This window comes from Bos grunniens, chromosome 4, assembly GCF_055505025.1.
Source record: "Bos grunniens cultivar Pamir isolate PY7600 chromosome 4, Bosgru_T2T1.0, whole genome shotgun sequence".
Lineage (NCBI taxonomy): Eukaryota > Metazoa > Chordata > Mammalia > Artiodactyla > Bovidae > Bos > Bos grunniens.
The window spans coordinates 41,936,845-41,949,268 of NC_141168.1; the positions used below are offsets into that span (position 1 = coordinate 41,936,845).

The 12,424-nt window shown below is 38.1% G+C and overlaps 1 long non-coding RNA gene across 1 annotated transcript in view; it reads right to left on the minus strand.

Annotated features, from left to right (window-relative positions):
* The window catches only part of LOC147373976 (uncharacterized), a 61,871-nt gene extending 51,526 nt beyond the window's left edge, over window positions 1-10,345 (minus strand). The window contains exon 1 of the long non-coding RNA XR_015162308.1: window positions 10,178-10,345. This is a non-coding gene — a long non-coding RNA (uncharacterized LOC147373976). The remainder of the gene's footprint in view (window positions 1-10,177) is intronic.
* Window positions 10,346-12,424: the final 2,079 nt, after the last annotated feature.

Genomic DNA, 12,424 nt, shown 5'->3' on the forward strand with positions numbered 1-12,424 from the left:
ATTGATCCAAAATCTTGAAATTAAAATGGAATCACAGATAAATAGCTTGGAGACAAGGATTGAGAAGATACAAGAAAGGTTTAACAAGGACCTAGAAGAAATAAAAAAGAGTCAATATATAATGAATAATGCAATAAATGAAATTAAAAACACTCTGGAGGCAACAAATAGTAGAATAACAGAGGCAGAAGATAGGATTAGTGAATTAGAAGATAGAATGGTAGAAATAAATGAATCAGAGAGAATAAAAGAAAAATGAATTAAAAGAAATGAGGACAATCTCAGAGACCTCCAGGACAATATTAAATGCTACAACATTCGAATCATAGGGGTTCCAGAAGAAGAAGACAAAAAGAAAGACCATGAGAAAATACTTGAGGAGATAATAGTTGAAAACTTCCCCAAACTGGGGAAGGAAATAATCACCCAAGTCCAAGAAACCCAGAGAATCCCAAACAGGATAAACCCAAGGCGAAACACCCCAAGACACATATTAATCAAATTAACAAAGATCAAACACAAAGAACAAATATTAAAAGCAGCAAGGGAAAAACAACAAATAACACACAAGGGAATTCCCATAAGGATAACAGCTGATCTTTCAATAGAAACTCTTCAAGCCAGGAGGGAATGGCAAGACATACTTAAAATGATGAAAGAAAATAACCTACAGCCCAGATTATTGTACCCAGCAAGAATTTCATTCAAGTATGAAGGAGAAATCAAAAGCTTCTCAGACAAGCAAAAGCTGAGAGAATTCTGCACCACCAAACCAGCTCTCCAACAAATACTAAAGGATATTCTCTAGACAGGAAACACAAAAATGGTGTATAAATTCGAACCCCAAACAATAAAGTAAATGGCAACGGGATCATACTTATCAGTAATTACCTTAAACGTAAATGGGTTGAATGCCCCAACCAAAAGACAAAGACTGGCTGAATGGATACAAAAACAAGACCCCTACATATGTTGTCTACAGGAGACACACCTCAAAACAGGGGACACATACAGACTGAAAGTGAAGGGCTGGAAAAAGATTTTCCATGCAAATAGGGACCAAAAGAAAGCAGGAGTAGCAATACTCATATCAGATAAAATAGACTTTAAAACAAAGGCTGTGAAAAGAGACAAAGAAGGTCACTACATAATGATCAAAGGATCAATCCAAGAAGAAGATATAACAATTATAAATATATATGCACCCAACACGGGAGCACCGCAGTATGTAAGACAAATGCTAACAAGTATGAAAGGAGAAATTAACAATAACACAATAATAGTGGGAGACTTTAATACCCCACTCACACCTATGGATAGATCAACTAAACAGAAAATTAACAAGGAAACACAAACTTTAAACGATACAATAGACCAGTTAGACCTAATTGATATCTATAGGACATTTCATCCCAAAACAATGAATTTCACCTTTTTCTCAAGTGCACATGGAACCTTCTCTAGGATAGATCACATCCTGGGCCATAAAGCTAGCCTTGGTAAATTCAAAAAAATAGAAATCATTCCAAGCATCTTTTCTGACCACAACGCAGTAAGATTAGATCTCAATTACAGGAGAAAAACTATTAAAAATTCCAACATATGGAGGATGAACAACACCCTGCTGAATAACCAACAAATCACAGAAGAAATCAAAAAAGAAATCTAAATTTGCATAGAAACGAATGAAAATGAAAACACAACAACCCAAAATCTGTGGGACACAGTAAAAGCAGTCCTAAGGGGAAAGTTCATAGCAATACAGGCACACCTCAAGAAACAAGAAAAAAGTCAAATAAATAACCTAACTCTACACCTAAAGCAACTAGAAAAGGAAGAAATGAAGAACCCCAGGGTTAGTAGAAGGAAAGAAATCTTAAAAATTAGAGCAGAAATAAATGCAAAAGAAACAAAAGAGACCATAGCAAAAATCAACAAAGCCAAAAGCTGGTTCTTTGAAAGGATAAATAAAATTGATAAACCATTAGCCAGACTCATCAAGAAACAAAGGGAGAAAAATCAAATCAATAAAATTAGAAACGAAAATGGAGAGATCACAACAGACAACACAGAAATACAAAGGATCATAAGAGACTATTATCAACAATTATATGCCAATAAAATGGACAACGAGGAAGAAATGGACAAATTCTTAGAAAAGTACAACTTTCCAAAACTCGACCAGGAAGAAATAGAAAACCTTAACAGACCCATCACAAGCACGGAAATTGAAACTGTAATCAAAAATCTTCCAGCAAACAAAAGCCCAGGTCCAGACGGCTTCACAGCTGAATTCTACCAAAAATTTAGAGAAGAGCTAACACCTATCCTGCTCAAACTCTTCCAGAAAATTGCAGAGGAAGGTAAACTTCCAAACTCATTCTATGAGGCCACCATCACCCTAATACCAAAACCTGACAAAGATCCCACAAAAAAAGAAAACTACAGGCCAATATCACTGATGAACATAGATGCAAAAATCCTAAACAAAATTCTAGCAATCAGAATCCAACAACATATTAAAAAGATCATACACCATGACCAAGTGGGCTTTATCCCAGGGATGCAAGGATTCTTCAATATCCGCAAATCAATCAATGTAATACACCACATTAACAAATTGAAAAACAAAAACCATATGATTATCTCAATAGATGCAGAGAAAGCCTTTGACAAAATTCAACATCCATTTATGATAAAAACTCTCCAGAAAGCAGGAATAGAAGGAACATACCTCAACATAATAAAAGCTATCTATGACAAACCCACAGCAAACATTATCCTCAATGGTGAAAAATTGAAAGCATTTCCTCTAAAGTCAGGAACAAGACAAGGGTGCCCACTTTCACCATTACTATTCAACATAGTTTTGGAAGTTTTGGCCACAGCAATCAGAGCAGAAAAAGAAATAAAAGGAATCCAAATTGGAAAAGAAGAAGTAAAACTCTCACTATTTGCAGATGACATGATCCTCTACATAGAAAACCCTAAAGACTCCACCAGAAAATTACTAGAACTAATCAATGATTATAGTAAAGTTGCAGGATATAAAATCAACACACAGAAATCCCTTGCATTCCTATACACTAATAATGAGAAAACAGAAAGAGAAATTAAGGAAACAATTCCATTCACCATTGCAACAAAAAGAATAAAATACTTAGGAATATATCTACCTAAAGAAACTAAAGACCTATATATAGAAAACTATAAAACACTGGTGAAAGAAATCAAAGAGGACACTAATAGATGGAGAAATATACCATGTTCATGGATTGGAAGAATCAATATAGTGAAAATGAGTATACTACCCAAAGCAATTTATAGATTCAATGCAATCCCTATCAAGCTACCAACAGTATTCTTCACAGAGCTAGAACAAATAATTTCACAGTTTGTATGGAAATACAAAAAACCTCGAATAGCCAAAGCGATCTTGAGAAAGAAAAATGGAACTGGAGGAATCAACCTACCTGACTTCAGGCTCTACTACAAAGCCACAGTTATCAAGACAGTATGGTACTGGCACAAAGACAGAAATATAGATCAACGGAACAAAATAGAAAGCCCAGAGATAAATCCACGCACATATGGACACCTTATCTTTGACAAAGGAGGCAAGAATATACAATGGATTAAAGACAATCTCTTTAACAAGTGGTGCTGGGAAATCTGGTCAACCACTTGTAAAAGAATGAAACTAGACCACTTTCTAACACCATATACAAAAATAAACTCAAAATGGATTAAAGATCTCAACGTAAGACCAGAAACTATAAAACTCCTAGAGGAGAACATAGGCAAAACACTCTCTGACATACATCACAGCAGGATCCTCTATGACCCACCTCCCAGAATATTGGAAATAAAAGCAAAAATAAACAAATGAGACCTAATTAAACTTAAAAGCTTCTGCACATCAAAGGAAACTATTAGCAAGGTGAAAAGACAGCCTTCAGAATGGGAGAAAATAATAGCAAATGAAGCAACCGACAAACAACTAATCTCAAAAATATACAAGCAACTCCTCCAGCTCAACTCCAGAAAAATAAATGACCCAATCAAAAAATGGGCCAAAGATCTAAATAGACATTTCTCCAAAGAAGACATACAGATGGCTAACAAACACATGAAAAGATGCTCAACATCACTCATTATCAGAGAAATGCAAATCAAAACCACTATGAGGTACCATTTCACACCAGTCAGAATGGCTGCGATCCAAAAGTCTACAAATAATAAATGCTGGAGAGGGTGTGGAGAAAAGGGAACCCTCTTACACTGTTGGTGGGAATGCAAACTAGTACAGCCACTATGGAGAACAGTGTGGAGATTCCTTAAAAAACTGGAAATAGAACTGCCTTATGATCCAGCAATCCCACTGCTGGGCATACACACTGAGGAAACCAGAAGGGAAAGAGACACGTGTACCCCAATGTTCATCACAGCACTGTTTATAATAGCCAGGACATGGAAGCAACCTAGATGTCCATCAGCAGATGAATGGATAAGAAAGCTGTGGTACATATACACAATGGAGTATTACTCAGCCATTAAAAAGAATACATTTGAATCAGTTCTAATGAGGTGGATGAAACTGAAGCCTATTATACAGAGTGAAGTAAGCCAGAAGGACAAACACCAATACAGTATACTAACGCATATATATGGAATTTAGAAAGATGGTAACGATAACCCTGTATATGAGACAGCAAAAGAGACACTGATGTATAGAACAGGCTTATGGACTCTGTGGGAGAGGGAGAGGGTGGGAAGATTTGGGAGAATGGCATTGAAACATGTGAAATGTCACGTATGAAACGAGATGCCAGTCCAGGTTCAATGCACGATGCTGGATGCTTGGGGCTAGTGCACTGGGACGACCCAGAGGGATGGTATGGGGAGGGAGGAGGGAGGAGGGTTCAAGATGGATTTTCTTTTAAAAATTTAAAATAAATAAAAAATAAAAATAAAAATAAAACCAGCTTGAACATCAAAAAAAAAAATGTATCACATTAGGACTGAACATATAACTTAATTTTATGGTATGCAAAAGTTGAACTAAGTGAATGCCAATTACTCCAACACCACACTATAGATAACCATGGAGCAATGCCTGGGTCTTCATTAACTTAAGTTAGAGGCCTGCTACTGGTCTCAAATGTTTTTGTCACTGGCCACTTGGAAATATATTTTTTTGAACTGCTTCTGGAAATAATACCAACTAGTTGTTTTCAAAAGTGCCCCTAACAGTGGATAAATTACCATGAACATATTTTTAAAGTAATTGTGGGGAATCCCCAAAGGTTTCTCTTAATCCCCAGTTCCCAAAGAGAAAAAGTAGTGAATGGAGAAACAAAGTAGCAAGTAATGCTGCTGCTGCCAAGTCGCTTCAGTCGTGTCCGACTCTGTGAGACCCCATAGACGGCAGCCCACCAGGCCCCGCCGTCCCTGGGATTCTCCAGGCAAGAACACTGGAGTGGGTTGCCACTCACTACAAAAATAAAGACTTCCCTGAGCCAAATACTGATACGAAGAACATAGAATTTAGGAAATTAAAATTTGCGTGCCACAAATAGATTAAGCTATAGGATTCTACAAGGTTGTGCTAAGTCACTTCAGTCATGTCTGACTCTTTGCAACCTTATGGATGGTAATGCCCCCAGGCTCCTCTGTCCCTGGGGATTCTCCAGGCAAGACTATTGGAGCTGTTTGCCATGCCCTCCTCCAGGGGATCTTCCTGATCCAGGGATCAAACCTTGTGTTTCTTACATCCCCTGCATTGGCAGGCAGGTTCTTTATCCTTAGTGCCACCTGGGAATATTCTACAAAGTCAGGGAGCTACATCTGAGTCTTCTGCATTAAGCTAGGACAATGTAAATAGATGAAAAAGAATCCAATGCCAATTAAAAGAGTGGTAGATATTAGTTGTAGATGAAAGTGACATTTGTCATTTCATGTAGAACTCTTGGTGCTTAACTCCCCCAAGCTCTTTTCTACTGCTGTAGTAAATTCTGATGTATCACGTTAAGTTGGAAAAATCACAGTTAAACTAGTGTATGTGTTTTATTTGTTTTTTAGTAGTATATGTTCTAAACCACTGCATGGAAGACAACTTCCCTAAAGAGCTTTTTGGACCCAATCAGACTTTGTACAAGAAATTAACTCTTTTAGTCTAAGTCTCTGTGAGTGTGGTATAAATCACTTGGAGTTATTTGTTACGCAGCATTATATAGCCCATTCTGACTGAAAAATAGTTGCCCACAAAGAAACGTGTCTTTTTTCTCCTGTTGCAAATGGGAAAAATAATAATGATTATCATTAATAATTTGTAATCTTAAGGCTTATCATTAATAATTTGTAATCTTAATTCTGCTCTCCTGAAGATCTAGAATTCAAACACACACTGCCTGCATTTAGAAAGATCTAAGGCCAAAAACTTCAATTAAAATGTTAACAGGTTACTAATATAAAATAATATTTTTTCTGAAGAAACTTATCACCATTGCTTCCACAGCTCATGTTCAACCAGATGCTAGCTTACAGCAATATATTTCCTTACGTTTAAGGAAATAGTCCTCCACAAGAAAAGTCAACAACTAGGAGAAGGAAATGGCAACCCACTCCAGGATTCTTGCCTGGAAGAATTCCATGGACAGAGGAGCCTGGTGGGCTGCAGTCCATGGGGTTACATGACTTAGCATGTGTGCATGAGGGTGGAGGGTGACAGGTTGGTAGCAATAAACTGGTAGAACTAAAAAAAAAAAAGAAAAGTCAGCAACTAAGAACAAAGATAAGAGCCCCTCAAGGACTATTAATATAAAAATGATAAAATACAGAATATAGAGTCAGTATGTATAAATATTTCAAAATAAATACAGACTGTAAAATATTAGTAAGAAACATAAAATGAACAAACTGGTCAGGCATATCTGTTTAAAATCTTTTAGAAACAGAGACAGTAATTTTGTTAAAGGAAAATACCATCAATGAATTAAATAAATGAAATGATGGTAAACTGGAAGGTGGAACTGAATAAATTTACCTAAGGTGTGGCGGAGAGATGGAAAATATAAAAAAAGAAGAGTAAGACATAGAAGATAGCAAGTTAAGAGTTATTCTTTGTAGAATCTTACCCAACTAAGAAAAAGAAAACTAAAGAGACTGACTTCCAGGGAAATAGCAAGCTGGTACTATAGGTAATATTCTGTTACTTAAGTTCACTTGTTTATTTGATTAACTAAATTGTTAAAAAAATAAATGCCTCATTATAATTTGGAAAATTTTCAAAGTCATTGCCACAGTCAGCAGGGATTTATTTATTTCAGCCTTCTTCTACCTCTACAGTTTCATTTCCTGATACGCTAACATTCATCATTTTCCAAACACCTTGGCTTTCTTTTATTTTCTCAAATGCTCCAAATATTTCCCCACCTCAATATTTTTTCTGCTGTATCTTCTGCCCAGAAACCTTAGTGATACAAGTTTGAGAAAAATGTGTCCCTGGAAAGTATAAAATGGCTCCTAAGAACAAGGTCAGACTCAGGCAGTGAGCACACCAACCTCCAATGCTTAACCATCATGTGCCATCCTATTTAATCAGTTTGAGGGGATACAAGTCCTGGGTATCTGCACAGGTACAAATTGGAGTCAAGTATAAGGCAGAGTTGCATGCCATGTTTTCTAGGAGATTCTTGGAAACCTGAGAACAAGAGGGTTTAATACAGGAAACCAAATCCTGATAGGTAAATAGAGTTCAACATATTATCTCTTTGGATGTTTATTTCCTGTTTAGCTGCAAAGTTCAAGATGCAAGTCATGTGGATGAACAACCTTCTGCAAATGCTCTGAGGGGTGTGCTGCACAAAACCCCCAGCTATGGCTGGGCCAGAGGCTTCCAAGAGAAGCATTGTACTAATGAGGATGGAAAAGTTAAACAAAACAAGATTTGTGTATAGTGTTAACTTTGTGACCATGAACAGGTGAGAAAGGGAAGTTTATAAAAGGAACCGAGCATGTACTGAGTGCTAAAGCATCCAAAGTGATTTACATGTGGCTTACTGGCTGTTGGTTGGAGGCTGCTCTCAGCTCCCACAGGCTATCTGCAAATCCTACCACACGGTGCTTGCTGCATCCAGCCAGCAGTGCAAGTCTATAGACTTTTGTTTACCCTCCCTCTTACTCAATATGTAAACGAGCAACTGCTTTGCTTTGTACCAAGTGTTTAATGTGTAGTCCTTGCTCTCAAGAATTTACATAAGAGATTGGACACAGAAACACATACAAGTTAGACACTAAATGTATAAGGAAAGTGTTCTGGAATTAGTGACAATGGTTGACAGCTTTGTGAATATACTAAAAACCACTGAAGTGAATACCTTAAAAGGATGAATTTTATGTTATGTGAATTGTATTGAACAAGAGTCAAAAAGACCTAAACTATTTATGAAGTGTACATGCAAAATATAAACAATTCAGACATGCAAGGGTTTAGAAAATGTACCATTCATGCACCCATTCTTAAAAAGCTACTAAAGAATAAACACTGGGAAAATAAGAGATTTAACTAAAAAGAGAACATGAAATCCAGGAAATACAGTAATCAGGTCTCAAGAATAAGAGCTGTGCAGCAGGCTCTGAGGCAGAAACACAGTACAAATGCTGCCAAAAAAATTCCCCCAAAGGATGACTTGAATACACTAGAGACACTCGGCCATAAATCTCAAGCAGTGGTGCGTATGGCATCTCTAATGCCTGGCCCTTCCCTCGCAAAAGCAACATCACTGAAAAGGACTGACATTGTTTAGAAGCCTTCATAAAGTTAAACTGGGAAATAAAACACAGTAATTTGGCCTTATGCCTATAACCTTGGGTCACTTGGGGATTCCAGTAAAAAAAAAAATCCAAAACTTTACTCAATCATTATGTGGTAGTTTGGTAAATAAGCTGGTTTTATAATTCTCCTTTTACCTTTAGAAAATGAGGCCTATTTGACTTTCAAATGGACAATGAGAGAGATGCTTCCTACCATTTACAGTAAAGAGATGGTTGTTTAAATGTTAAGCTCCTAAAGTAATAAACAGAGTTAGAGTCACATTTGAAACATTTACATAGTTATTTGGGTTGAAGAAGGAGGAGGAGATAGCAAATAAGTGAACTGAATGCACATTTTAGGAGAAAATAGAAAGGAAATATCTTCAGGTGACAGACAAAACCAGCATTTTATGAAGAAAACTTCTGTTACACGGAGGCAACCATAAAAATCATGAAACAGAATCGGTTATACAATTGAGAAGGTGAATATCCTGAATGTCACTGAACTGTGCATGTAAAGACAGTTAAGATGGTGACTATTATGTTTTGGACATTTTGCCACAATCAAAAATGTTTTTAAACAGAGAGAGAACAGGTTGCAAATGGTTGGCTCCAGGTTAGAAAGAAGTGGAATTTGAGACTATCACATTGTATTAAAAGTCTCTCTGTACTATTTAGGTTTGTTAGCCATGAGCAGGAGAGTAACATGATGAAAATAACATTTGAGAAAGATTCAACTGAGGGAGGGAAGAAGGATGCATGAGAACGTGAAAAATCTGGAGACAGGGAGACCCGCTAAACAGATCTGTTTACAGGAAATCAGGGCACGTGGTTGAAAAGTACCTGACCATGGGTATGCAGGTGGCTGTGGCAGGAGAAGGATGTATGGGACAAGTTTGGGGACTGATTAAGTACCACAAATGCTTACCACAGGATGTAGAAGGGTTTTACTCCCTGCTAAAATCAAGGCACAGTGGGTTCAAGAAGACACACTTGAGGGCTACTCCTCTATTCCAATAGCAGCTCTCCAGTCATATTACCCAAGCAATGCCCTCCAAAATGTTTCTCCGTGGACTCACCAGAGTTGGGCACATAGAATCACTAGATGATAACAGGCAGGGTGAGGTGTTTAGATTAGATTAGACAGACAGAGAATAAACAAATGAAGAAGTGGCAATTGAGCTCACTTGCCCTGCCCAAAGGGTAGTCCTCCTTCAATAACCAGCACCATATTCAGTTTTGGAACACAGCACGGCAGCACCAGCTTCCAGGATAAATTGTCTTTTTAGTCCCTTGGAGCAGAACAAACACCTGAATGCTCCTGCCTGGCAAGAGGCTCCCACTCTCCCAAATCCTGACTCACCCTGGACCACTTCCAAATGTGGAGTCAGGGGCAATTAAAGGATATTCCAGTGGAGCAGTGGCACCAGACTGACATATTTCTGGGGAGCCTAAGCCAGGCTTTCCAACCGTCCTCCGTTGTGCTCCAGAGAGCTCTCTTGTGGTTCCCAGCCCGACTGCTTCCAAGCAGTACCAGGCAAGGCCCCTGGAACTTTTCTCAGCTATTCCCTACAGCTGTGAAGACAGCTCCTTGGGTGAAATCCAGCCTGCTGAATCACTCATTTCCTGTTCTTGATCTCAGAAATTTCTGTTTGATGTTCCTCTCTCAAAAAATCTCATAATTTTTAGAGGAAAAAATATATATATATATAGTTTTATGAGCTTGAATACTAAACCAGTTAATTTTGAAGGAGTCTTACCAGATAATCATCTTCCTACAAAAAGTTCTGGGTGCTGAGTAAAATTCTAGGACGGTTCTCCTGGGACGTGAGGATCTTGGATGTGGTAGGCAGGATTCCTGACCGTGTTTACATGCTAAAGTTGAAAACATCACTCAGCTGGTTCAGCAGCAAGTCAGGAGAAGCTGCCATTTCTAAAATCATCAGGTGAATTACTAGCGCAACCCAAGAATCAGCTGTATGGGTGTTTCTAAGTCCTCCATCCTATGGAAGCACCCTTCTCTATGACATTGAAATAAAAACTAAAAAGGAGTTTCACCCTCATTTAACTATATTTCCCAGGAATCCCAGGGACTTTCCATTTCTCATAGTGGCTCCCTCTCCTAATATCTTCCTTCTGTTTAATTATCTGTTTCATTTAGATTCTCAACTCTTGCATCTGCTTCCTCAGTCTACTCTGCATCAAACCAAATGTGGAAATGTGTATATTTTTCCATAATTTTCCACATAGGTTTTACCCACAATAAGATGGGTAAAATATCTTATTTTTTAACAAAGTTTTAACAAAGTTTCAGAAAGAGTCAGAGTTAAGAGGGAACTCACATAGTCATATAGCAGATGGCTGGAGACTGCCTGTTAGTGTGTATGAGATGCTCCTGTTCCTGGAAGTTTCCGGGCCGTTTCCCCCACAGGAAGCAGCTCTGTGGCTGAACCTCACTTTTGACCTCTTTCCACACAACTGCCCCCATCTTTCCTTATTCCTCATTTCACTCTGCCTTCCTTTTAAGTTGTCATGAAAATTTTGAGTTCTCCTTATTTTATGAGGCATGCAAGTGCTTGTGTGTGCTCAGTCACTAGTCGTGTCCGACTCTTTGCGACCCCATGGACTGTAGTCCACCAGGCTTCTCTGTCCATGGGATTTCCCAGGCAGGAATACTGAGCTGGTTGCCATTTCCTTCTGCAGGGGATCTACCCATCTCTTGCATCTCCTGCCTTGGCAGGCAGATTCTTTACCACTGAGCCACCTGGGAAGCCCATTTTTTACTGGACAAGCCAATTTAATTTCGTCTCACTCTTCCTCTTCCAGACCAAGGTTTGGGGTCTATTTCCCTGAGAAAATCAGCAATCATCAATCACACTGCCAGCTACACTTTGTTTCTCAGCTCCCATCCACAATATTAGTTTTTAAATCAGTTTAAGAAAAAAAAAAGTTACCTAAATACTGTAATGTATCTATTAACATTAGAAATCAGAAACAGAATACAGAAGGACTCAGTTGCAAAACTTATCATTTCCATATTCTAAAAAATCCACCCACTTGACTTGAAAAAAAATTATTTCTAATCTCAACAACAATGTTTAGGCTGAGTTTCTGGCTCCCTGTGGAGGGTGATGACTGGAGGTTAAGGGGCCATTGTCTGTGTACAAGAGTACACACACAAAAGAACAGCTCCCAGTGAAAACCAGTCCATCCTGCTTTTTTGCAGAAGCATGGAGAGCCTGAAAGGGTCCCTGCCCTCCCAATATGTATGAGAGGAAGACAGGACAGTGCAATAAAGCATGTGACATATTAAAGTATGCCAAACATACATACGGTCTGAGAAAGGAATGATCCCATCTTTCTCAGGAGTTCAGTAATGTGAAAGCATTACTAAAAATGTATATCAAAAGGCTGTCCGTTTTTATCTTGGAGTCTTCCCTAAAAGAATACTGTAATTGCAAAATGCTGATCCATGGACCAGTGCCAATTTGTGGCAAAATTTTAACTGGTTTAAGACAAAAATGCAAAAAAACAGGTAGTACTGTGTTTTGAAACTCATGTGTGTAAGGTTTTCAACTCCTGTGGTAAAGGTTGCTCTGTGATATAAGGC